Source organism: Haliotis rubra, unplaced genomic scaffold (genome assembly GCF_003918875.1).
Source record: "Haliotis rubra isolate DU_JTF1 unplaced genomic scaffold, ASM391887v1 Scf1725, whole genome shotgun sequence".
In the NCBI taxonomy this organism is placed as follows: Eukaryota; Metazoa; Mollusca; class Gastropoda; order Lepetellida; family Haliotidae; genus Haliotis; species Haliotis rubra.
In genome coordinates, this window is record NW_025765698.1 from 9,400 (window position 1) to 36,849 (window position 27,450).

The window sequence follows — 27,450 nt, forward strand, 5'->3', positions numbered from 1 at the left end:
GTCGCGGTAAGCAGCAGCTGTGAGGTTTCCACGGATGACCAGAAGTCGGGAACGGTTGTTCCCACAGAAAGCACCCCACACCATGCAACTTCCGCCCCCGAATCTGTCGACTTCCTGTACACAACATTGTGCACGACGTCGTCTCCAGACTCTATGCCTGCCGTCCGCGAATCTGAGGTAAACCTGGATTCATCGCTAAAGATTCCAGTCTCTGGGTCCATCGGAGGTGACGGTGGGCCCACAGCGAGACGTTGACGTTGATGAAACGGCGTCAATATTGGCCCACGATGTGGACGTCGAGAATGGAGATTGGCAGCCCGCAACCGATTTCGAATGGTCTGTGAGGACAGTCGACCTCTAAACATCTCAGCCCTGGTTCGTGTAGCTGGCAGAAATCTGTCAAGTAGGTGACGTAGGACGGTCTTCTGCTCGTGACGTCACACGTGGACGACCCGACCTTGGGCGATCAGAAGTGGTGCCAGTTTGTTGTAGACGACCTTGCAAGTCATACACAGTACGACGGCTGCATCCCATTGCTCTTGCGACGTCAATAATTGATCTTCCCGCCTACAACATGCCAACGGCACGTTCACGTTGCACATTTGGCAATCGTTGCATTTCAAGTACCGTTAGAACAGTGGTTTAAAAGTGTTTTTTCAATTCTTGAGGCCAATGCAAACACGTGCATATGAAGAAAACTTCGATGCGAAGATCACGTGATCGACTTCACGTGCAAAACCTGATTTGGCACTAACGTCATTTGCACGACGAATGGATGGGTTTGAGTGGGTTTTGCTAACGTTTTTCTAGAGTCGAAAGATAGGGATCCCATTTCGGATACATAGATGTATCATCAGAGAAAAATTATTCATTATTTTTCATTTTGTGAAGTTTCTTTTTTGACTCAGTATATATCCTGCTGCCACATATTCGCCCATTGTATTGCACATTTCAGTTCCAAGCCTATATCCCTTCCATTAACATGTTTGTTCAGTATGCAGTGATTTGGTCTGGTTATTTGATCCTTGTATTATTTCATCATGTAGCTCTGGTTCTGGATAAACATTGTTTTCATGTTTGAAATCACCTCGTATCAATAAATTGGAGATCAAGAAATCGCTACTCCACTGTACTCAAATGTACCTGTAGACTGTGCAGCTGCAACGAGCCCCGCGCCAACTCCCGTCGTCGCAGCTGTATACATCCCGGCCCCGATAGCAACTGGCCCCAGTACCGCACCTGCTACAGTTCCACCCACAACAGCGGGGACCCAGGCCCACGGGCTATCCCAGAAACTCTTCTCCTTGTCCTCTTGAAAACATATTTCATGCATTAGGTTTCTTACTCCAAATTTTATACGATACAAGATAGAAAGTCAAGAATTCGTAGAGTAACAGCCGATTCTTGAAAAAACATAGAATCATTTTCTTCACAGTGATTTCACCACTGTTCCCTTATAAAACCCCACAATAACACAATGACCTTAATGGTTTTGACACGGACATAGGGACTGGTGTAATGTCTTCCATGACTATCGAAGGGTCTTGCTGCTTTAATCATTTAATCATGACAATACCTCAAATCTGATGCTGATTCAACCATGCATACAAACAGAACTTTGACCTTGACGTTTATATGCTGACCTTGACATTGGATTTTTTTCTAACCAGATGCAATGTTCACCAAAACTCTCAAACCAGAAGTATCTCAATCACTGACATTTAAAAAAATAGAACAATCATTACTCAACCCATTGCTTTTTTGTATAGTTAACCGTCAGACTGACAAACGTAGACGGTTAAACCAACGTTTCGTCAAAAGTGCTCCCCTGACCTTGACCTTAACATGACAGAAGCAGCCATGTTTATTATGGTTGTTTAATAATGGTCGAAATGGTACATAAAATGGTAACCACGAGACAGAACGCACACCGGGACGGAGTGGCCAATGTTCCCACAAATAAACCTAACCAACTTCAAAACTCAAAACCGAAAGTTGATGAAAAATTAATTCAAGTGATATTGACTCGAAGATATTTTAGCGAATTGTATATTGTGTGCCAGTTACAATAAAAGTATTATGCACAAAGATACTAAAGTTTCGCCGGTATTATAATTAAGCACAAAAACACGTTGGCAAAACAAAGAAGTAGGATATAGACTGGATAAACAGTCTCCACTAAATAAACTTGGTAGGCCATTACTTATTATACTACTATTACAATATGAAAAAGATTTACTTTTTTTTTGGACAGAGTAAATAGGATTATTACATAACTCGTTATAAGCTATTACCTATAGTAATAGTTATGGAAGACAAAATTGGTAGAGAAATCCTTGAAACAGGAAGTCTGATCTAAATGGGATGACTCGGAACCGGAAGATAGCATGGATCTGCATTAAATATGTCGTGTGAAGAAGCTGAAGTACCGTCAGTACAGCCGAACATTGTCGTGTGAAGAAGCTGAAGTACAGTCAGTACAGCCGAACATTGTCTTGTTAAGAAGCTGAAGTACCGTCAGTACAGCCGAACATTGTCGTATGAAGAAGCTGAAGTACCGTCAGTACAGCCGAACGTTGTGATGAAGAAGCTGAAGTACCGTCAGTACAGTCGAACATTGTCGTGTGAAGAAGCTGAAGTACGGTCAGTACAGCTGAACATACTCGTGTGAAGAAGCTGAAGTTCCCTCAGTACAGCCGAACATTGTGGTGTCAAGAAGCTGAAGTTCCCTCAGTACAGCCGAACACTGTGGTGTGAAGAAGCTGAAGTACCGTCAGTACAGTCGAACATTGTCGTGAAGAAGCTGAAGTTCCCTCATTACAGCCGAACATTGTCGTGTGAAGAAGCTGAAGTTCCGTCAGTACAGCCGAACATTGTCGTGAAGAAGCTGAAGTACCCTCAGTACAGCCGAACATTGTCGTGAAGAAGCTGAAGTTCCCTCATTGCAGCCGAACATTGTCGTGTGAAGAAGCTGAAGTACCGTCAGTACAGCCGAACATTGTCTTGTCAAGAAGCTGAAGTACCGTCAGTACAGCCGAACATTGTCGTATGGAGAAGCTGAAGTACCGTCAGTACAGCCGAACGTTGTGCTGAAGAAGCTGAAGTACCGTCAGTACAGCTCAACATTGTCGTGTGAAGAAGCTGAAGTACGGTCAGTACAGCTGAACATACTCGTGTGAAGAAGCTGAAGTTCCCTCAGTACAGCCGAACATTGTGGTGTCAAGAAGCTGAAGTTCCCTCAGTACAGCAGAACACTGTGGTGTGAAGAAGCTGAAGTACCGTCAGTACAGTCGAACATTGTCGTGAAGAAGCTGAAGTTCCCTCATTACAGCCGAACATTGTGGTGTGAAGAAGCTGAAGTAACGTCAGTACAGTCGAACATTGTCGTGAAGAAGCTGAAGTTCCCTCATTACAGCCGAACATTGTCGTGTGAAGAAGCTGAAGTTCCGTCAGTACAGCCGAACATTCTCGTGAAGAAGCTGAAGTTCCCTCAGTACAGCCGAACATTGTCGTGAAGAAGCTGATGTTCCCTCATTGCAGCCGAACATTGTCGTGTGAAGAAGCTGAAGTTCCGTCAGTACAGCCGAACATTGTCGTGTGAAGAAGCTGAAGTACCCTCAGTACAGCCGAACATTGTCGTGTGAAGTAGATGAAGTACCGTCAGTACAGTCAAACATTGTCGTCTGAAGAAGCTGAAGTTCCGTCAGTACAGCCGAACATTGTCGAGTGAAGAAGCTGAAGTACCGTCAGTACAGTCGAACATTGTCGTGAAGAAGCTGAAGTACCCTCATTACAGCCGAACATTGTCTTGTGAAGAAGCTGAAGTACCGTCAGTACAGCCGGACATTGTGATGAAGGAGCTGAAGTACCGTCAGTACAGCCGAACATTGTCGTGTGAAGAAGCTGAAGTACCGTCAGTACAGCCGGACATTGTGATGAAGGAGCTAAAGTACCGTCAGTATAGTCGAACATTGTCGTGTGAAGAAGCTGAAGTACCGTCAGTACAGCCGGACATTGTGATGAAGGAGCTGAAGTACCGTCAGTACAGTAGAACATTGTCGTGAAGAAGCTGAAGTACCCTCATTACAGCCGAACATTGTCTTGTGAAAGCTGAAGCAGTACAGCCGTACATTGTCGTGATGAAGGAGCTGAAGTACCGTCAGTACAGCCGAACATTGTCGTGTGAAGTAGAAGAAGTCAGTACCGACATTGTGATGTAGCTAAAGTACCGTCAGTCGAACATTGTCGTGTGAAGAAGCTGAAGTTCCGTCAGTACAGCCGAACATTGTCGAGTGAAGAAGCTGAAGTACCGTCAGTACAGTCGAACATTGTCGTGAAGAAGCTGAAGTACCTTCAAGCCGAACATTGTCGTGTGAAGAAGCTGAAGTACCGTCAGTACAGCCGATCATTGTGCTGAAGAAGCTGAAGTACCGTCAGTACAGCCGAACATTGTCGTGTGAAGAAGCTGAAGTACCGTCATTACAGCCGAACATTGTCGTGTGAAGAAGCTGAAGTACCGTCAGTACAGCCGAACATTGTGATGAAGAAGCTGAAGTACCGTCAGTACAGCCGAACATTGTCGTGTGAAGAAGCTGAAGTACCGTCAGTACAGCCGGACATTGTGATGAAGGAGCTGAAGTACCGTCAGTACAGCCGAACATTGTCGTGTGAAGAAGCTGAAGTACCGTCAGTACAGCCGAACATTGTGATGAAGGAGCTGAAGTACCGTCAGTACAGCCGAACATTGTCGTGTGAAGAAGCTGAAGTACCGTCAGTACAGCCGAACATTGTCGTGTGAAGAAGCTGAAGTACCGTCAGTACAGCCGAACATTGTCGTGTGAAGAAGCTGAAGTACCGTCAGTACAGCCGAACATTGTCGTGTGAAGAAGCTGAAGTACCGTCAGTACAGCCGGACATTGTGATGAAGGAGCTGAAGTACCGTCAGTACAGCCGAACATTGTCGTGTGAAGAAGCTGAAGTACCGTCAGTACAGCCGAACATTGTCGTGTGAAGAAGCTGAAGTACCGTCAGTACAAACGAACATTGTCGTGTGAAGAAGCTGAAGTACCGTCAGTACAGCCGAACATTGTCGTGTGAAGAAGCTGAAGTACCGTCAGTACAAACGAACATTGTCGTGTGAAGAAGCTGAAGTACCGTCAGTACAAACGAACATTGTCGTGTGAAGAAGCTGAAGTACCGTCAGTACAGCCGAACATTGTCGTGTGAAGAAGCTGAAGTTCCGTCAGTACAGCCGAACATTGTCGTGAGCTGAAGTAGCTGAAGTGTCGTGTGAAGAAGCTCAGTACAGTCAGTACCGAACATTGTCGTGTGAAGGAGCTGAAGTACCGTCAGTACAGCCGAACATTGTCGTGTGAAGGAGCTGAAGTACCGTCAGTACAGCCGAACATTGTCGTGTGAAGAAGCTGAAGTACCGTCAGTACAGCCGAACATTGTCGTGTGAAGAAGCTGAAGTACCGTCAGTACAGCCGAACATTGTCGTGTGAAGAAGCTGAAGTACCGTCAGTACAGCCGAACATTGTGATGAAGAAGCTGAAGTACCGTCAGTACAGCCGAACATTGTCGTGTGAAGAAGCTGAAGTACCGTCAGTACAGCCGAACATTGTCGTGTGAAGAAGCTGAAGTACCGCCAGTACAGCCGAACATTGTCGTGTGAAGGAGCTGAAGTACCGCCAGTACAGCCGAACATTGTCGTGTGAAGAAGCTGAAGTACCGTCAGTACAGCCGAACATTGTCGTGTGAAGAAGCTGAAGTACCGTCAGTACAGCCGAACATTGTCGTGTGAAGAAGCTGAAGTACCGTCAGTACAGCCGAACATTGTCGTGTGAAGAAGCTGAAGTACCGTCAGTACAGCCGAACATTGTCGTGTGAAGAAGCTGAAGTACCGTCAGTACAGCCGAACATTGTCGTGTGAAGAAGCTGAAGTACCGTCAGTACAGCCGAACATTGTCGTGTGAAGAAGCTGAAGTACCGTCAGTACAGCCGAACATTGTCGTGTGAAGAAGCTGAAGTACCGTCAGTACAGCCGAACATTGTCGTGTGAAGAAGCTGAAGTACCGTCAGTACAGCCGAACATTGTCGTGTGAAGAAGCTGAAGTACCGTCAGTACAGCCGAACATTGTCGTGTGAAGAAGCTGAAGTACAGCCAGTACAGTCGAACATTGTCGTGAAGAAGCTGAAGTACCGTCAGTACAGCCGAACATTGTCGTGAAGAAGCTGAAGTACCGTCAGTACAGCCGAACATTGTCGTGTGAAGAAGCTGAAGTACCGTCAGTACAGCCGAACATTGTCGTGTGAAGAAGCTGAAGTACCGTCAGTACAGCCGAACATTGTCGTGAAGAAGCTGAAGTTCCGTCAGTACAGCCGAACATTGTCGTGTGAAGAAGCTGAAGTTCCGTCAGTACAGCCGAACATTGTCGTGTGAAGAAGCTGAAGTACCCTCAGTACAGCCGAACATTGTCGTGAAGAAGCTGAAGTACCGTCAGTACAGCCGAACATTGTCGTGTGAAGAAGCTGAAGTACCGTCAGTACAGCCGAACATTGTCGTGTGAAGGAGCTGAAGTACAGCAAGTACAGCTGAACATTGTCGTGTGAAGAAGCTGAAGTACCGCCAGTACAGCCAAACATTGTGATGAAGGAGCTGAAGTACAGCCAGTACAGTCGAACATTGTCGTGTGAAGGAGCTGAAGTTCCGTCAGTACAGCCGAACATTGTGATGAAGAAGCTGAAGTACCGTCAGTACAGCCGAACATTGTGGTGTGAAGAAGCTGAAGTACCGTCAGTACAGCCGAACATTGTCGTGTGAAGAAGCTGAAGTACCGTCAGTACAGTGGAAAATTGTGGTGTGAAGAAGCTGAAGTACCGTCAGTACAGCCGAACATTGTCGTGTGAAGAAGCTGAAGTACCGTCAGTACAGCCGAACATTGTCGTGTGAAGAAGCTGAAGTACCGTCAGTACAGCCGAACATTGTCGTGTGAAGAAGCTGAAGTACCGTCAGTACAGCCGAACATTGTCGTGAAGAAGCTGAAGTACCGTCAGTACAGCCGAACATTGTCGTGTGAAGAAGCTGAAGTACCGTCAGTACAGTCGAACATTGTCGTGTGAAGAAGCTGAAGTACCAGTCAGTACAGCGTGAAGAAGCTGAAGTACCGTCAGTACAGCCGAACATTGTCGTGAAGAAGCTGAAGTACCGTCAGTACAGCCGAACATTGTCGTGAAGAAGCTGAAGTTACCGTCAGTACAGCCGAACATTGTCGTGAAGAAGCTGAAGTACCGTCAGTACAGCCGAACATTGTCGTGAAGAAGCTGAAGTACCGTCAGTACAGCCGAACATTGTCGTGTGAAGAAGCTGAAGTACCGTCAGTACAGCCGAACATTGTCGTGAAGAAGCTGAAGTACCGTCAGTACAGCCGAACATTGTCGTGTGAAGAAGCTGAAGTTCCGTCAGTACAGCCGAACATTGTCGTGAAGAAGCTGAAGTACCGTCAGTACAGCCGAACATGTCGTGTGAAGAAGCTGAAGTACCGTCAGTACAGCCGAACATTGTCGTGAAGAAGCTGAAGTTCCGTCAGTACAGCCGAACATTGTCGTGTGAAGAAGCTGAAGTTCCGTCAGTACAGCCGAACATTGTCGTGAAGAAGCTGAAGTACCGTCAGTACAGCCGAACATTGTCGTGTGAAGAAGCTGAAGTACCGTCAGTACAGCCGAACATTGTCGTGAAGAAGCTGAAGTACCGTCAGTACAGCCGAACATTGTCGTGTGAAGAAGCTGAAGTACCGTCAGTACAGCCGAACATTGTCGTGTGAAGAAGCTGAAGTACCGTCAGTACAGCCGAACATTGTCGTGTGAAGAAGCTGAAGTACCGTCAGTACAGCCGAACATTGTCGTGTGAAGAAGCTGAAGTACCGTCAGTACAGCCGAACATTGTCGTGTGAAGAAGCTGAAGTACCGTCAGTACAGCCGAACATTGTCGTGTGAAGAAGCTGAAGTACCGTCAGTACAGCCGAACATTGTCGTGTGAAGAAGCTGAAGTTCCGTCAGTACAGCCGAACATTGTCGTGAAGAAGCTGAAGTACCGTCAGTACAGCCGAACATTGTCGCGTGAAGAAGCTGAAGTACCGTCAGTACAGCCGAACATTGTCGTGAAGAAGCTGAAGTACCGTCAGTACAGCCGAACATTGTCGTGAAGAAGCTGAAGTACCGTCAGTACAGCCGAACATTGTCGTATGAAGAAGCTGAAGTACCGTCAGTACAGCCGAACATTGTCGTGTGAAGAAGCTGAAGTACCGTCAGTACAGCCGAACATTGTCGTGAAGAAGCTGAAGTTCCGTCAGTACAGCCGAACATTGTCGTGAAGAAGCTGAAGTACCGTCAGTACAGCCGAACATTGTCGTGTGAAGAAGCTGAAGTACCGTCAGTACAGCCGAACATTGTCGTGTGAAGAAGCTGAAGTACCGTCAGTACAGCCGAACATTGTCGTGTGAAGAAGCTGAAGTACCGTCAGTACAGCCGAACATTGTCGTGAAGAAGCTGAAGTTCCGTCAGTACAGCCGAACATTGTCGTGAAGAAGCTGAAGTACCGTCAGTACAGCCGAACATTGTCGTGTGAAGAAGCTGAAGTACCGTCAGTACAGTCGAACATTGTCGTGAAGAAGCTGAAGTACCGTCAGTACAGTCGAATATTGTCGTGAAGAAGCTGAAGTACCGTCAGTACAGCCGAACATTGTCGTGTGAAGAAGCTGAAGTACCGTCAGTACAGCCGAACATTGTCGTGTGAAGAAGCTGAAGTACCGTCAGTACAGCCGAACATTGTCGTGTGAAGAAGCTGAAGTACCGTCAGTACAGCCGAACATTGTCGTGTGAAGAAGCTGAAGTACCGTCAGTACAGCCGAACATTGTCGTGTGAAGAAGCTGAAGTACCGTCAGTACAGCCGAACATTGTCATGTGAAGAAGCTGAAGTACCGTCAGTACAGCCGAACATTGTCGTGTGAAGAAGCTGAAGTACCGTCAGTACAGTCGAACATTGTCGTGAAGAAGCTGAAGTACCGTCAGTACAGTCGAACATTGTCGTGTGAAGAAGCTGAAGTACCGTCAGTACAGCCGGACATTGTCGTGTGAAGAAGCTGAAGTACCGTCAGTACAGCCGAACATTGTCGTGTGAAGAAGCTGAAGTACCGTCAGTACAGCCGAACATTGTGGTGTGAAGAAGCTGAAGTACCGTCAGTACAGCCGAACATTGTCGTGTGAAGAAGCTGAAGTACCGTCAGTACAGTCGAACATTGTCGTGTGAAGAAGCTGAAGTACCGTCAGTACAGTCGAACATTGTCATGTGAAGAAGCTGAAGTACCGTCAGTACAGCCGAACATTGTCGTGTGAAGAAGCTGAAGTACCGTCAGTACAGTCGAACATTGTCATGTGAAGAAGCTGAAGTACCGTCAGTACAGTCGAACATTGTCGTGTGAAGAAGCTGAAGTACCGTCAGTACAGCCGAACATTGTCGTGAAGAAGCTGCTTCCTAACGGAACGTGACAGGTGGTTGTGAGGGTCCACTTACCTGTGCCACAGACGCCCAGACCGCTGATGAGGAGCAGATAACATACGACGTACGTTCGCAACATGTTGTTACAAGTGATCGTCTGTGAATGAAAGACAGCGGAGTTTTAGTACAATATTAATACTTAACTAAGTAAACATGAGAAAAAGAAGAGGAAAATGATTACATTACGATGTCCGTTCGCTTAATTCGATGTGAAGAGTCCCTTAGGTCAGGCACGCACTAGGAGTGAAACGGTATACCGCGGTATTTTGCCTGCCGTTCAGTATACCGTAATGCTATCCAAAAATTCAGTATTTTCGGTTTTCGTACCGTAATTATATTGACCTTTATAAACCTTTTCTAAATGTCTAGAAATCGAATCATTGTCAAAATATATGCCGCTTTTTTCCCGGAAGTTCGAGACTGCCTCAGCTCGTCTACAAGCAGAGACCATCCAGTCAGCAAGACAGCTACTGCAGATACTAGCGCGGATCAGTAGCTGGCCTCCATTTCTTTTTCAGTTGTTTCAAATCAGACGAACAGCGTCGAGGTGCAACACACCTCGTTTTAACGCGGGTGCCATCCGAAAACGTATGATGACAGAAAACACATAATAAAACGATATTCCTTGATTTCATTTTATTTGATTACATTTGATCCCATTTTCACTCTTTGCAGTAACATCGCAGAAAACGTGCGTGAAATGGCGTCACCTCATTCTATACGTTCACCAGTCACCACTTCCGCTTACCATGTTCATGAGGGTCCGCTTTTCGCGCCTACCGCGGTAGCATCAATTTTACATTATTCTCAGCAATCACAAACTAAATACCGGCTCGTCATCCATGGACCCCTTGACCCGCGTTATTGACTCATTGAAGTCATATTTTACATTCTAAGATGCCTAGCGGTTAGAACAATCGAAAAAACAAACATTAACAGACAATTAAGGTATAGTTTTTTTGATGACGTAACAATTGAATGACTTTATCCTGTCACTGCGCCATTCTAGTGTGCCCCCTCGTAATCGAACCATTTTACATTACGTCACAATGTAAGCGACGTCACGATGCATGTCAGTTGCCATCGCCTCGTACGGCCTCCTACAGTAAACTACGCCGTTGCATCCCGTTTCTTGGTTTGCAGTTGCTTCACGCAGCTAACATCACTGGTGGAAACATTACGTTTATGTTTTACGACGGTTAAAATGTGTCAATTCGACTCACAAGTTTTCAGCGACACCGTAACGTTCGCAATGTTTACATTCCCACAATGCAATCGTGGAATGTCGCTTGACTACTCAGCTTCATCTGGATGTACTGATCTAAACTTACGTTGGTAGTAGAAATGCGACGTTCATATTGCCCCATATGGTTTACGTTAATGACAAATGTAATTAAAATAGTTTAGAGAAGATATTTAATCCGAATGTAAACCGTCATCAAACTGTTATCATTTGTTTTTTTCTGGTAACGTTCGTCTTAACGTAGGGGGGGGCAGACACATCAATAGAACAGCGCGCCAGTTAGCCCTGTGCGAGGATTCATAATTTAGGTCACCGAAACGGTCGTTTGTTTTCTGCCTTAAATTAATCGTAATTATCCCTAGAAAGTATTAAATTTGGCATCTTAGAAAAAGAAATACAGTTCGCTCTACCACCATGCACGCAAGCGTCCTCGTACTTTATCTATAATAGTTCAGGGCGAAAGTGTGCTTTATTACACTATACATGGTGGTAGAGCGAACTGTATTTCTTAAATTAATGGCCAACAGTTTGTAAAATCAAACAGAACCAGGTACCCCAGGAAGTCAACGGTGACTTGTCAAACTGTCTCCTGTGTAAAATGTAAGCCACGTAACCAAAGGTGCAGAGTGTTAATTATTATGTTAAACATATTTGAGAAACATGCATTATACTTAAACGATAGCACTATGTATAATCTCTGTTACAATAATTGCTTGAGATATAACCTATTCTGGTAACGGAATAGAATTTCTTTGATGTTATATGTTCGGATCGTTTATAACTAAATCACCGGTAGATTCGAGCAAAACATGTGTACACAGCTGATTGCTAGTTCCAGCTGAGTTTAATAACAGGATGGTTGATTGCAAGTTTCCTGTACATATCTATTTTCATGTACAAAGTTTGTATTTTTCACCTCCAACAACACGATATAGTTTTGACTGGGCACAGCAGACGAAATACCAGTTCTGCTATGTTCATTGAAAATACGTTTTTAGTTATCCTTTATTCCGTTCTAAGCAGGGGCGGATCCAGATTGATTTAGAACATTGACAGTGATCAGTCACACAGACTGGTAACCGTCATATGACTACAGTGTTGTGTTAATTGGTTTACTATATATTATTTATACCATCAACAGAGTCACATTCGACAAGATCTGATTTGTGTATTGTTGTTTTAAAACATGAACATTTCTGGGACATAGGTGATTTCACTACAGTAAATGTTGATGTGATGATAGTAGTACTATTAGTTCCCCTACAACCACGCTTTTTCGTTCTGAATGGTTTCAGATTTCATTCGTGACGTTTTATAATGTATGGCACTTATCTAGAGCTATACTTATCCCTCATAAGATTTAGCAAATATCAATGATCCATAGTCTCATTAGGAATGACAATGTAAATTCAGATTTATAACGTTATCTGCTCCCCATGAGTGCAGAATTGAAATGAATGAATATAATTCACATCGACACGTGAGCTTACCAAACGAATCACTATATGGTCTGGAATGTAAATGCAATCGTAAAAACGAAAATGGATTTATTCGGGAATTTATAGCCAAAGTATAGCATGGTTATTTATCGACTATTTATCGATACAGTGTTACTTAGTCTCCTATATCATATATGCAGAACTGTAATCCAAATTCGTGAATAACCTTGATTCCTGGATCGCGGAAATTTTCATGCAAGCTCGTAAATTAAGTCTCGACTAACGTCACGAAGCAATATTTTGATGTACATGCAATGCCACGCCTCGCTGACAAAAAGTTCCGAATTTCTGCATTACATGCAAGCACACTAAATATAATTATTCAACAAACGTTTCATTCACGAGTGGAATATTAGGCATTTTCAATTTGCTGGATCAATGAATAAAGTAAGCAGTACGTACACAAAATGAAATCATCTATTTAATACATGAATTTCGCCGTACTTTCCCTTATATCCAAGAATCAAAGTTACGCGAGAGTACAATTTTTTTCGGCATGAATATAATCTTTTCACAGAAAAAAAAGTATATAATATTATTTGAAAAAGACTATAGTATGAATCTCTCGCGCGGTGATCAACGCATTCAACATCGTTAACACAACTTTTTTGCCCAACTTCTTTGAGTGGCATTTTAGAAGTTGGAAAGAACAATATAGAACAAACTTTATGGATAACAACGGTACAAGAATCTGTATCGAAACGTCGCACTCACGAATAAAAAGAAGTTGTTATCCATAAAGTTAGTTCTATATTGAACTTTTTGCTCAGCTGACTGTGTTGTTTTGGGTTTTTTGCGCTATGTTCCATTTCAAGAAAGTCTCCGCTACAATCAGTCGCGAGCGAGCATCAATGGATACGAAACTACAACATTATCACATTATCCGACGAACTATAAGTCAGAGCTGATATAAGTGAAATAAAGATATTAGGCATCGTTTTGTTGGCAACTGTAGCTACAGAACCGAAGCGATGTGATTTCATTTCTAGAACATACATGCATTGTAATTATGTACGACCATGTGATGTTTTCGCACAAGACAAAGTCTTTACTGAAATCAACCGACTAGAAGGAAACAATTGGCCAATGAAATCAACAATCATCGATGGAAACATGTTTCCAAATTTGCACTTTGTGCAGCTGACTGGCAGTGCCATAACATGTGAGATGGTGACCTATCCCAGGAAGACCAGATTACGAATCGCTGGTAGCGATTGCCCAAAACAGGTACTCTGTTTTTATCATTAGGATTAAATATCAATTGTTATTAATGAATAATGCAACATGTCTTTTACAATACTTGTAAATGTTACCAATTACAATGATTAAAGTAATATTGGCTAAGAAAATATTTAGAATTATGAGTTCCTATTACAATAATTAACGAACATGTTTGTTTTTTTATGCAGTCAACTGAAAGAACCACCAGCACATCATCAATCAGTAAATCTCAGGAGTCACTTACACATCACCCATCAACCTTTTCATCTGTAAGTTGATAATAAATTCATAAATAAATACATAATAAGTTAATATATAACTGTGTTTATAATATTTGCAATGTTGTAATTTTATAATGATTGAAAGTAATATTGGCAAACAAATTACTGTTGCTAATTCCGACACCAAATCAGCTATCTCTGACCACATCAAAGCAAACCCAAATCATCAAATAAAGTGGTCCGACTTCACCATTCTCGCCAACAACCAAACGGACTTCACTAAACGCAAGCTCACCGAAGCCATTCACATCAAACGCCATAAGCCCACCATCACCCGTGACCAAGGATACTTCATTCCATCAGCTTATGATCCACTCCTCCACCAAGCCCAATCTATTGTATAAACATCGCACCTATTGTATAAACATCTCCTTCATTGTAACTACTCCTGTATTTATACATCTCTGGCTTCCATTCACTATCCTTTGTGTACTCACTGGCTTCATCAGCTTACTGCTTAACCAATTATGGCAATTATGTTGTTTCCTTTGTCAATTACAATGTATGTTGTTTCATTGTTATATACAGTATATATATGCAGCTCCTCCACTTCATGTATCACTCTTGCTTGACAACGGTACAAGAATCTGTATCGAAACGTCGCACTCACGAAATAAAGAAGTTGTTATCCATCAAAACTTGTTCCATATTGACTTTATATCTTGTTGATATTGTTCTAAATCCTGTGTTTAGTACTCAAATGTACTTATCTAAGACATATCGAAAAAACTACCTCTCACAACTAAATATTTATCTTGGATGTGTTGAATGTTGACTTTATATGTTGTTGATATTCTTCTAAATCCTGTGTTTAGTACTCAAATGCACTTATTTAAGATATTCCGACAAAAAAACAAACAAAAAAACAAACAAAACAAAAACAAGACAAAACAAACTACCTCTCACAACTAAGTATTTATCTTGAATATTACTGCTGATGTTTATATACATTTGAAGTTGATCATCCATAGAACACAACTTTTCCTGCAATTATGCTAATATTTAAGACATACCAAAGAACTACCTCTCACAACTTAGTATTTATGTTAAGTATTACTGCTGCTGTTCTGTATTTTAAGTTGACTATCCATAGAACCTGGTTTTTACTTAACATATACCTATCTACCTCTTACAACTAATTATTTATGTTTGATATTACCGGTGCTGTTTGGATTACATTTGAATGTCATGATTGTCAAATAATAAATTATTGACTTGTATTATTGATATTATTCAACATTATGAATCCTGTGTTAAATACTCAGATATATACTTATTCTTTAAGACATACCAGAAACGTTATTTTACTCCTAAAGAACAAGAGAGATCACCTTCAAGTTATAATCAAAATACTGTGTAGAAAATGTGTATTAGATGTTGGTTTCATTTGTTCTCTTATATTGTGAGATTTTAAATGTTGTTTCAGGACACAATAAGTCAACCCATAAATTAGTCTAAACTGTTTTAATGATGATATTTTTTAATCTTTTGTGTTAATGCTCAATATATATATATTCAATATTATATATTGTTGATATTTGCTTCTAAATCTTATGTTTGATGCTGAAATATGCTTAAATACCTCTGTCAACTAATTTTATCTTGATATTACTGCTTAATGTCTGTATTAAATTTGAATGATTTGATTTTTAAATATTATATTTGTTGATATTATTTTAAATCCTGTGTTTAGTACTCAAATGTACATATTTAAGACAAACCCCACAAAAACCTACCTATCACAACTAAGTATTTATCTTTAAAAAAAAAACCACCAACAACAACAAAAAACAAACCCCAAACAATCAACTACCTCTCACAACTCATTATTTACATTTGGTATTACTACCAATGTTTGTATATCATTTGAATGCCATGATTTTTCAATAAGAAGCGTGAATATTGGTATTGTAATTTGCAGCGTTTCGTTTCCCCAGAAAATACAATACCCATGAGATACAATCAAGTTGGGCTTCCCCCAATTGATTTGTACAAAGCGCTGACAGTGCTCAAGGACCTGATGAAATGTTGAGCTGATGATGTCAACGTCGACGATGAAGATTTTCTCTTATTCCGGTAATGACCGCAAGCACCTATGTGATAGATGCGGAATAATATGTTTTCGCTATACCCGTCACTATTGTAATCAACATAATCAGAACAATTATACCACCAAGATAAAACATTTAATTAACCTAAGAAAAAAAACCCGATTAACTGGTAGGGAACTATGTGAGGACTGTGGTAACATTTATTCAAGAAAATATACACACCATTGTGCACAAAATGTTTATAATTGTGTATGTGGGTATGAGGGTAAGTGTAGAATTCTGTATCTGATACATGATCGCAAATGTAAAATTAGAAAGAGGTATACTTGTACTGAGTGTAACACAAAGTTTTATAACCGCACTTTGTTTAATAATCACATTAAGGTTTGTGAAATTTACATGAAGAAGAAGAAACAAAATTGTAAAAAGTGTTCGAAATCATTTCATACTTTAAAAAGTTTATGTTTACATCAACGAACATGTCATAACAAAAAGCTATCTATTGCTTACAATTGCAGGAAATGTAATAAAAGATTTCCCAACAAAATACTTGTAACTGTTCATCAAATACTTAATCACAATCAATATGGTGGTGGTGGATCTACACAGGACGAACCTTGGGTCAATGATATCAGTAAACCATGGAATAATGAAGATGGTGAGTTAATAGATGAACCTTTAAAAGAAACATATGAAACTTATAAATCAATAATTTTGAAACCTCACGATGATTTCAATGTAAAGAAAATGGTTCGAAAATTTAATTTCCCTTTAGGCGGAAGTGATATTAATGAGATAAACTTCGAATCACAATTGAAGTATATTTATCAACAGGAAAATCAATCCTTCAAACTAAATTTATCATTTGGCATTATTTTGCAAAACTTGGATACAGGTCAATACCGTTACTTCATTCCATACCATAATGCTGATTTATTTGACAAACCTCTTTTGATCCTAAATTTACAAAGCCTAAAACGAGTCCTTAAGAAAATAGAAGATAAGAATATTGAAGATTACATAATGTTACAAAGACCAAATACTAAATGGAAAGCTGTTTTAGTTACAAATATTGTGTACACAATATATCGTACCTCTTATACGTTAGGGAATGGGAATGAGCATACGCCACCATGGTTAAAAAACAAAATGAACCTAATTACTTTTGGTGATAAGTCAGATAATTTGTGTGCTTTTAGATGTTTAGCATATCACAGGAAAAAACAAATACTTTTGGGAAAAAAGAAAAGAAAAAGTAATGGATTAATGAGATTAGAAAAAGATACTAAGTTTCTTTTTTTAAAATGGTATGAAGCAAAATTTGGAAAACAAAATGAAAAGAAATCTTGTAAATGGAAAATAAAATAATTTCAAGGATTATCAATTCCGGATGATGTACCTTCTTTTGAACGAGTGTTTGGAATTAATGTTAATGTGTTTTTTTATAATTCAGATGAAGATAATTGTACACCTTTATACCTTTCTACTAAAACTGACGGATATCGTTCCACACTGAATATGAATTGTTTTGATAATCATCTGAGTTATATAACTAATTTAGCTGGTTTCACTAAAAGATATAAGTGTAGATGCTGTGATATGCTTTTTCCAAAACCATACAGACTGAAAAGACATGAAAAAAGTGAATTCTTTAGGAAAACTAAATCTAAATACCCTGGAGGATACTGTAAACCAATCAAGAATGTTTTGGAAGAATTATTTGAATTAACTGATGTTGAAGTTCCTCCTAACCTCAAACTGTATGATTGGTTCATAATGTATGATTTTGAAGCTATGTTGGAAGTTATCCCAAATATTGATGTTATAAATAGTGAAAAGCAATCATGGACACATAAACACATACCAGTGTCTGTAAGCATATGTAGTAATGTTCCAGGTTACACTCAGCCTAAATGCTTTATTCATGAGAATACAGAATTATTATTGAAAGAGATGGTGGGATATATGTCTGAAATTAGCATTTGTGCAAATCAGCGTACAAAGGAAAAAATATCAAATGTTTTTACACAACTGGATATTCAATTAGAATATTGGAAGAAACATTCCATTGGTGATAACAACAATGCAGATTGTGACACTGGACGTGTCAATGTTCAAGATGGACAGAGTTATTGTGACAATGATATCGTCATCGACGATGACGCTGATTATGATGCAGATGAACTAACTATCATAGTGCCTTGCAAAAACTGTGTGAGACTAATCACTTGAATGTGAGTTATAACGACAGGGAAGATTTGGAAGACAGTGACTTTGAGGAAGATTTGACTCATAATTCTTCCGAACAAGAAAAGGATATCTTATCTATTTCTTCAGTTTCAGCTAAACTTTTTTATAATCAATTGTTATCAATGCAGAAAAAATTAAATACTTATGTTAGTCAGATACCAGTGACCGGATTCAATTCACCAAAGTATGATTTGAATTTAGTGAAAGCACGTTTAGCTCACTCCCTTGGTTTGGCTGAATCTAACAAGACTAGTTTTGTGCATTGCTAACTCTCAGTTTATGTTTTTAGATCTTTCTCAGTATCTTCCTCCTGGTACTAGTTATGCTGATTTCTTATTAAATTTTGGTGTTTCTCAGAAAAAGGGATTCTTTTGTTATGAATATTTTACAGATATTGATGTTTTAAAAGAGAAACAACTACCACCTATTTAAGCTTTTTGGTCAAATCTCAAACAATGTAATACTTTAGAAGACCCTTGTAGTTCACAGTATCTTAAGAAATGTACATATAATCCTGATAAGGATTCTAGTGAGATTTTATCTATGATGAAATTACGTGAGATACCCAAATCTAAAGAAGAAAATTATAAGTACTTAAAAGAGATATGGAAGTCAGAGCGAATATTATCTCTAAAAGACTTTCTTATATGGTACAATAATCTAGATGTTTTTCCAGGAATTGAAGGTGTTTCTAAACTTAAACATTTCTACTGGACTAAACTGCATATTGATATTTTTAAAGAGGCTATATCTGTGCCAGGCATTGCAAGGAAGTTATTGTTTAACTGTGCCCATGAAAACAATTCCAGCTTTTCATTATTCAATGAAGGAAATAAATCTTTATATCATGCAGTAAAGCAAGGAGTGGTTGGGGGTCCATCCATTATTTTCACAAGGTATCATAAAGCAGGAGAAACTCATTTACGAGGTAACCCTAACAAATCATGCAAATCATGTGTTGGATATGATGCGAATGCTTTGTATCTCAATTGCATAGCACAGGAGATGCCTGTATCATACTATGTGAGATGGTTACCAGATGAAACCAAAAAAAAAAGAAAATCATTTTTTTAAAAGATATCAATCGGAAACATATACTGCGGCTTATGACTGGTTAGATTGGCTATCATTCAAGAAAAATATGACTATACACCATAAACTAAGGTAAAGGTAAAGAGAACGCAATTGGACCATATTTTGTAGACGGTTATAGTAGAGAGAAAAAGTGTTGCTTCGAATTTTATGGATGTTATTTTCATGGTTGTCAAAAACCTAATTGTTCACCAAAAAAGAAACAAACAATTGTTGGTGATAAAGAATATCAAAGATATAAGAGGACTATGGAGAGAGAAACTTTTATCAGATCTCAAGGGTATGACATCCTGGTAATTTGGGAATGTGAGTTCCGTATTTTACGAGGGACAACTGAATTTCAAGACTTTCTCTTGCAAAGGCAATATCCATTCTCACGTAATTATCATCAGAGTTCAGTTACTGAAGCAAATATTTTAGAGGGGGTGTTGGATGACTCCCTGTTTGGTTTGGTTGAAGTTGACATAGCAGTGCCGGATCCATTGTATGATCAATTTGCAGAAATGTCACCCTTATTTGTTACCACTAAAGTACCTTATGAGGTAATTGGTCAGCACATGCAAAATCATTCAGAATCACGCAATATGAAGAAAGATGTCAGGACTTTACTAGTAGGTGGGATGAAAGCACGACATTTATTGTTGGCTACTCCTCTACTAAAATGGTATTTATTGCATGGTTTACATGTTACGAAAGTTCATCAAGTAGTAAAATATGGAAGGAACAAATGTTTCCTTTACTTTGCAGAAAAGGTAACACAAGCCCGTCGGTTAGGGGATGCTAATCCTGATTTTGCTGTTATGGGGGAAGTTTTCAAATTAATTGGAAATTCAGCGTATGGGTCTATGCTTCTGAATCAAGAAGCTCACAAAAAATGTATTTATCTTCATGGGGTTGATAAAGCAAAAATAAAAGTAAATTCTCCAACATTCGTGTCAATATGTGAACTGGAAGACGATGATTATGAGTTGCAAACGGCAAAGAAAACTATCAAACTTTCACTTCCAAATGTTCTTGGTTTTTTCATTTTACAGTATGCTAAGAAACGCATGCTGGAATTTTATTATGACTTCCTTGATAATTTTGTTGATAGATCTGATTTTGAGTGTCTACAGATTGATACTGATAGTTTATATTTTGCAATAAGTGGTAGAACCTTATCTGATATCATAAAGAAAGATAAGAAAGATGAATTTGATCATATGTTAATGGGGTTTTGTGATAGAGATAACATTGAATCTGATGCTGTGAATCACTTCTTCCCCAGAGAATGTTGCTCTTTCCACGCCTTGAGGGATAAAAGGACACCGGGTGTTTTCAAGTTGGAAAGCCAAGGTTTTGAGATGATCTCGCTCAATTCAAAGACTTACGTCTTAGCTAAAAGTAAAGATTGTAGTGATGACAATTTGAAAGTTAGTTCTAAAGGTCTCAGCAAGAGAGGACTGAAGAACGTTGTTGAAATGTACAAAGATGTATTATTTAGAAAAGAGACTGACTGAGTCACGCCGCTTTTAGCAATATTCCAGCAATATCACGGCGGGGGACACGAGAAATGGGCTTCACACATTGTGCCCATGTGGGGAATCGAACCCGGGTCTTCGGCGTGACGAGCCAACGCTTTAACCACTAGGCTACCCCACCGCCCCTTTAGAAAAGAGAGCAAATCTTCTATCAATCATGGGTTTCGAGCACACAACAATCATGTTTATAGTTACAGACAAGAACGTTGGGGGTTAAGTTACTTCTATTGCAAAAGAGAAGTGCAAGATGATGGTATTTCAACCAAACCTCTGAGGTTAGTACTGAAACCTGTTGTAAAATAGACGGAAAAAAAAATGTAACTGTTTGCATTGAATTTATTACAATTGATATATATTGTTAATGTCATCATCACAAACATATATTCAATGTAATAAAGAAATTATATGTACAGAAATCATTGTTGTTGTTTTTTATAATAATAATATAATAACAATAATACTACCTCTAATACTGACTGACTGACTGAGTTTGGTTTTACGCCGCTTTTATCAATATTCCAGCAATATCACGGCGGGGGACACGAGAAATGGGCTTCACACATTGTGCCCATGTGGGGATTCGAACCCGGGTCTTCGGCGTGACGAGCCAACGCTTTAACCATTAGGCAACCCCACCGCCCCACTAATACCTCTAATATCTACACCACAGTAAAGGTGTTACATGCTTTGATTTAATTCTCCTTTTTTGTGACATCTTTGATCCTTTCACCCGTGGATTAGTCTCTGACTTTGCATTCGTTCGGTTGCATTTGTCTTCTAAATCTGTCTTCTAAATATTCAAATGATGGCTTGTAGCAGTGAATACTTTACACATATGTTGATTAGATACGACATCATCAATCAAATCATCAATAACCAACAAACTATGATCATTTTGATTTCCCGAAAGTTCAATTAGTTTTTCTTCAGAAGGTATTCCTTTATGGAATTCTACAAACAACTCTCGAGAATTATTATTTCTCTCAATTTTTTCATACAAAGGTTGCCAGACAGAATATGCATACAGAACTTTCTGAAATGGTTTTGTAAACATAGAATTGGCATTCTCAATTAATCTTTTAGTAAACATAGATTTACCTGATTGTGAACATCCTGCTATGTAAATAGTACTTGGACTTGGAATTAACAAAACAGGTGATATATCATTCGACATTATACAATCAGAATTGAGAATCAAACCTTAATGATATAGTATCAAGTTAGACAGGATATGCACAGTATAGCTCACGAGAAGAACTGAGACATTCTGGATATCTTTTCAATATATAATCAAAAACATATACATCATGTACATTTTTATCCTCTTTGTCGAATCGATTAATAATTTCATCCATTGAATATCCTCTTAGACGAAACATTAAGTAAAATAATACATATTGAGCACACACATTGGAATGAAAACTTTGTAATTGATACTCGTTAAATCTGATTCTATAATCTCTGTGTTTTATGTTCAACAAGAAAGAGTAAATATTCTTTTGAGAATAACTAGTTGATAACATTCCGAGACTATCAAATACTTCCATATTCCTACTGTTTTCATGATAAATAGCTAACCAATGATTTCCAGGTTTTGAAATGGGGTCAGTATTTACGATGTATGCTTCTTTCTGCCATGATGATCTCTGATTTTACTTAGCAAAATACCTCAACAATTGATCCGATGCAAACACTCCTACAACATATTGTCGAAGAATATGATCACACTGTATAACACAATTCATTTGGTCCGTATTCATGTTGATGCAGTCGTTGATTCTGTTAATGGTGATGTTGCTGCTATCGCTCCACTGACATATTGGGAGCACAGTCAATTAGTCCTAAACTATAACACTTCTAGCTTTATCGATCTCAAAATATCCAGGAAATTCTCCATAAACTATACAGTTTGTTGTCTCTGTTAAAGCTGTTCCGAACTGAGCTTCTAATCTCAGGTAACCTTGTTTTTGCAATGTAAGATATGAAGTTTCATGATGACAACTGAACAATGGTTCCAACTGAAAAGTGTACAATGCATATTCACCAGAAAGTTCATCACGAGTTACATTCAAATTAATGTTATGTTCACTATCCTAGGCCCCTGATGCACGTAACATATTAACAAACAAGGGTATGACAGTTTGACCTGAGGTTTGGTTGTATGTTAACTTCATCGGTCCCGAATCTCCAACGGCTACTCCATCACAGAATAAAGTGATCTGTCTCAAATCAAAATTTGCAAACGAGAAAGGATTTTTGTGCAAATCCCCAGCAACTGCTTTTGAATAAACAAATGCAATAATAACTTTACTTGGGCGTGTCCGCGAAAATATTTGGTCCCATGAAAAGCCAACCTGACCTTGGGGGATAGACATCATTTTTATTTCTGTTTTGCAATACATATACTTACAGTTAGTAAGACCAAGAGCTTCATTATGACCCCAAATTACACCTGGATTTACGGAAACTTTCATTACTTTCAAAACTGCGTCTTCTAATCGAATCATATAATTTTCTGTGTTGTATTTTGACATAAGACAAAAACTTGTCGAGCTTCTGTATAACTTCACTTGAACATCAACCTGGTTTAGAAGATAACGTTTCATTCGAAAGAGATCATGGTAAATGGGACCCTCCATGTCAAATGTTTTGCTTCCCTGTGTGAACTCCCATCGCTGATAAAGTCCTTCGTTTGCTCCATTCGGATCAGGGTCATCCATTGCTTCCCGAGTGTCTTTATAGTACATCTGTGACGTTAATGTGCTTTCTGATGTATCCCTACTGCTGTTCATCATCACGTAAAACATGGCTCTGTATGGGTAGTGATTACTTGTAGAATTAATCAAACGTCCTTGTATCCATACATCAACTTGTGAAAACAAGCTGTGAAGAAACAGGTTAACGGGTGCACATTCATGGCTACGATCTAAGGATGTTCCATCAGACTTAAGGATTTTGCATTTAATATACAAACTAGATCTTCTTAGATCTAAATACATGTATTCCAATGCATTTTGACCACTTATATGAAATTCAATTGGTGATGATTCCGTCAGAGGTGATATTGATCTGTATTCTTGTATATATGATCTTTGTACAGCGGTTTGTGTTGGGGGAAGGGTAAAAAGATCCAGTTCTGATGGTTGAATTTCACTGAAGAATTTTGAATCACTCGATAACATTGCCATGTTAATGTTCTTCTTGAAATGTTCTGAAGATGATGATTTAAGAACTGAAGATATCTGGTAATAATGATCTTCCTCTTTTCCCACCAATCCGTTTTCTCTTGGCTATTTCCCTTCCTGCTTTCTCTTTCTTCTTTAGTTTGTTCTTAGGTTGCGTCCCACTTCTTCTCTTACCAATGGTTCTTGGTATACTACCACCTTTTTGCTTTTTTTTTTAGTTTTAACCATGGCAGTGTGGGAAACTGAATCGGGATTGCGTACTATTTCAGCTTTAGCTTGTTGTACTGCCTGTTCACTAGGGCTCACCATTTTTATATCTGACTGTTGCATCTTGTTATTTTCAACAGAAGGGGGCGTGGTCTCCTTTCGATTGCTTGATGTAATTCCATTTGAAGTGTTCATAGTTGAAATCAACTGTTTTGAGGGAATATGTTCTCCTTTGGCAACGTTAGAATAATGTTTCACCCAAAGGTTGGCATTTGGAACATACAAGGATTGTCCAATCTCTGTAGAACTCTGTAACACTGACATTGTAAATTATACCAGGAAAGGGTAACGTTTGAGGTGAAGTGACATTGACACTCTCTCCTTAAAGAATGCTGCTGGTTCTCCTTTATGATTAGTTATATATATTCTTATCTCATGTGTAGTTGTATTGATTGAACGACATTTGATATATTGATAATCCTGCAATTCAGCATTCCATGTATTAGGTTTATTAGGATATATTCTTCGAAGTAGTGGTTTGGGTTCACCATCAACAAGAATAGGTTCACAAATTGAACAGTGGATATATAATAAATTATCTGTTATAGTGGTACCTTTCTTCTTTCTGTTTGTCCCTTGTGCAGATCTTTTAGCATAAAATTCTGTTAATGCTATGCTCCAATAACCTTCCATGACAATGGGATGTCTAAAGTAAGCAATGAAATCATATGGTTTATTATCAGAGAAAAGATTATCATTGCTGTCACTATTTATAATCAGCCTCTGTTCTCTCATCTTCAACAATCTCACTTGCATCTATCCATGAATTGAACTTCGACGGGAATCCACTCCACTTAACTAAAGACTGTTTTATTGTATTTCTTCCTCTTCCTTTCCAACGAGTTTTTATGACATGATCAATATGCCAAAGATTGTCATCTTTCTTCACTCGTTGCAATTCTTCATTGTAAAAAGAACCATTGATTTATTCAGAGAGCAAATCTTCAATCCTATACACAGGAATTCCAGCTTTCCGAGTTCTGTCAACAACCTTAAATACTTCTTCTGACCACTTTTGTTGATACTCCTTTTCAAAAGTTCTTTTTGACAATGACACTCTAACAAGGTCTCCAATCTTAAATTTGTATAACCTAGAGTTTTGATTGTGCACTATGTTTTCCGTGTTGGAATATATCTGTAACCACAGTGCTGCTTGATTTTGTTTAGTCACTTTAGAAGCTGACAACCCAAAAAGAGACCTGTTTGGCCTTTTATTGTAATTGGAAAGGAGATCTTCAAGAATATCAATATATCTGTAAGATCTTTTGTAAGAGAAATATCTAAACATCATATTTCGCAATGTCCGTATGAATCTTTCAGCATAGTTAGCTTTTACACCTGAATTTTGTGTGGTAAAATATTTTACATGTTGTTTTAGATATTTTTTCATGAGATGGTTATTAAATTCATGTCCTTTGTCTGAACGTATAGCCATAGGTTTCTTTTCAACTGAATCCAGTATACTTTTCAAAGCATGATGAACGGTTTTACTATTTTTGTTTGATAGTGGGCGAACCCAAACATATCTGGAAAAGCAATCAATAACCACTAATAAAAAGGTTACATTGTTATTATATTTTGCAATGTTAGTAACATCACACAAATCAACATCAAACTGAGCAAATAAGCCACTTGTTATGACTCTGTTTCTTGGGAACCGTCTTCTCACTGGTCTGTGTAAAGTATACACATCTTGGGATTGTAACCAACGTTTAGTCTTTGCTCTGGATATTCCGAAGTGTTTAACGTTAGAGTACAACTTATCCAATCCACCGAAAGCTCCAGGTTCCTTTGGATTGTAATATTTTGATTGCAGAATCTTTTCCTGCTCTGCACCGCTCACTGACATGTTTTTATCGTGTCAGTATTTCCCTCACAGAACGACATACTTCCTCAGTCAACGACTCTGTTTTCAAAGCTGTGTTTCTATAATCCAGACACTGATATTTAAGAAGGTAAATGGATGGTATTCTAGACACACACGATAAAGATGTCACATATTTCCGCCATCGATGAATAACATCTGTTTCATCTACACAGTTCAGACTATGTTTGATGATTTCTTCTGAACACTTTTGTTTGTTAATAATAGTTTCTGTAACAGTCATAACATAAGCATGAACCAACAATTCTTCAAGGATATGACATATTTCAGAACTTTCAATTTCATCTATAACCACATTGTTGAAATTCATGATTATTGAAAGATTGAAGTTGTTTGTTTTTTTTTACTTAACTGATTGTCAACGTCACGCAAGTTACCAAATACGCCACACAAGTATAATTACCTTCAAAATATTTGAACGTTTACATAAGCTCTATTTAAACCTCTTAAGTAGATTTATAAACATAATCGCGGGAGATTCTACTTGATATGAGTACAAATAATCTCTTAAGTAGTTTAATAAAGATAGTCGTGGGAGTCGTGTGATTGCTACGTGATATGAATACAATAAGGTGGACATTCAAAAACTGTGGTTTTAGCGGAACACTATATACTACTGATGATAGTGACTTAAATCATACTTGGCTACTTGCTAGTCTGCTACACAACTGTGGCCTCCTAGGTTCCAGTGAGACTTTAGTTCTTCTATCTAGTCATGAAATGACAGTTTTGTTCGTTCAAACTAACAAATATTATTGTATTTTTCCCATGGTATTAAAGAATGCAAAGTTTAACTCATGTCAATTTTCTGCATTATGATCATATCACATATACCGAAACGGACCGTACCAAAACGGGCCGTACCGAAACGGACCGTACCGAAGGCCTTGTACCGCAATATGTAGCGTCCGTGGTAAGATTGTACCGTTTCACCCTAGCACGCACGCACGCACAAACACACCAACTATTCCAACACTAACATGTGCGTTGATATTTGGTCGCTATTTTCACGAAATTGTGCACACAATGCAAGACATGGAACTGAACGACCACATTAATTAAATATCGATAAAATCGTCATTTTATCACATTTGATGATGCGATTGTCGCCGATATGTCCAGTATCTTCCATCGCTATAAAGTGGGTTTGACGGAAATTTTTCGAATGCCCTGTAAAATAACTAATAAAACTAGAAGGCCGTTTTGATAAGAAACTGACTGGAAAGGAATGAATGACTTACCCGAACAGTCTTATGTGTACAACTTCTCTTCTGCGTGTGTTGTGAAGCGCTCGGCTTTTATATGGTTGTAATACCCATGACGTAAGTCAATGCATGAGCTACGTGGCATCATGTGGAACTTTCCTAAAGGGGCACGTATCTACCAGTCACCGTTCTAC

General features: G+C 39.0%; 1 long non-coding RNA gene across 1 annotated transcript; it reads right to left on the reverse strand.

The window, feature by feature from the left end:
- Positions 1-1,210: 1,210 nt before the first annotated feature.
- On the reverse strand, positions 1,211-27,373 carry LOC124272763. The gene is made up of 4 exons (XR_006897419.1): positions 27,293-27,373; positions 26,549-26,555; positions 9,573-9,654; positions 1,211-1,311 (listed from the first exon to the last, which is right to left on the reverse strand). It is a non-coding gene; the product is annotated as an uncharacterized LOC124272763 (long non-coding RNA).
- Between the last annotated feature and the right edge of the window lie 77 nt (positions 27,374-27,450).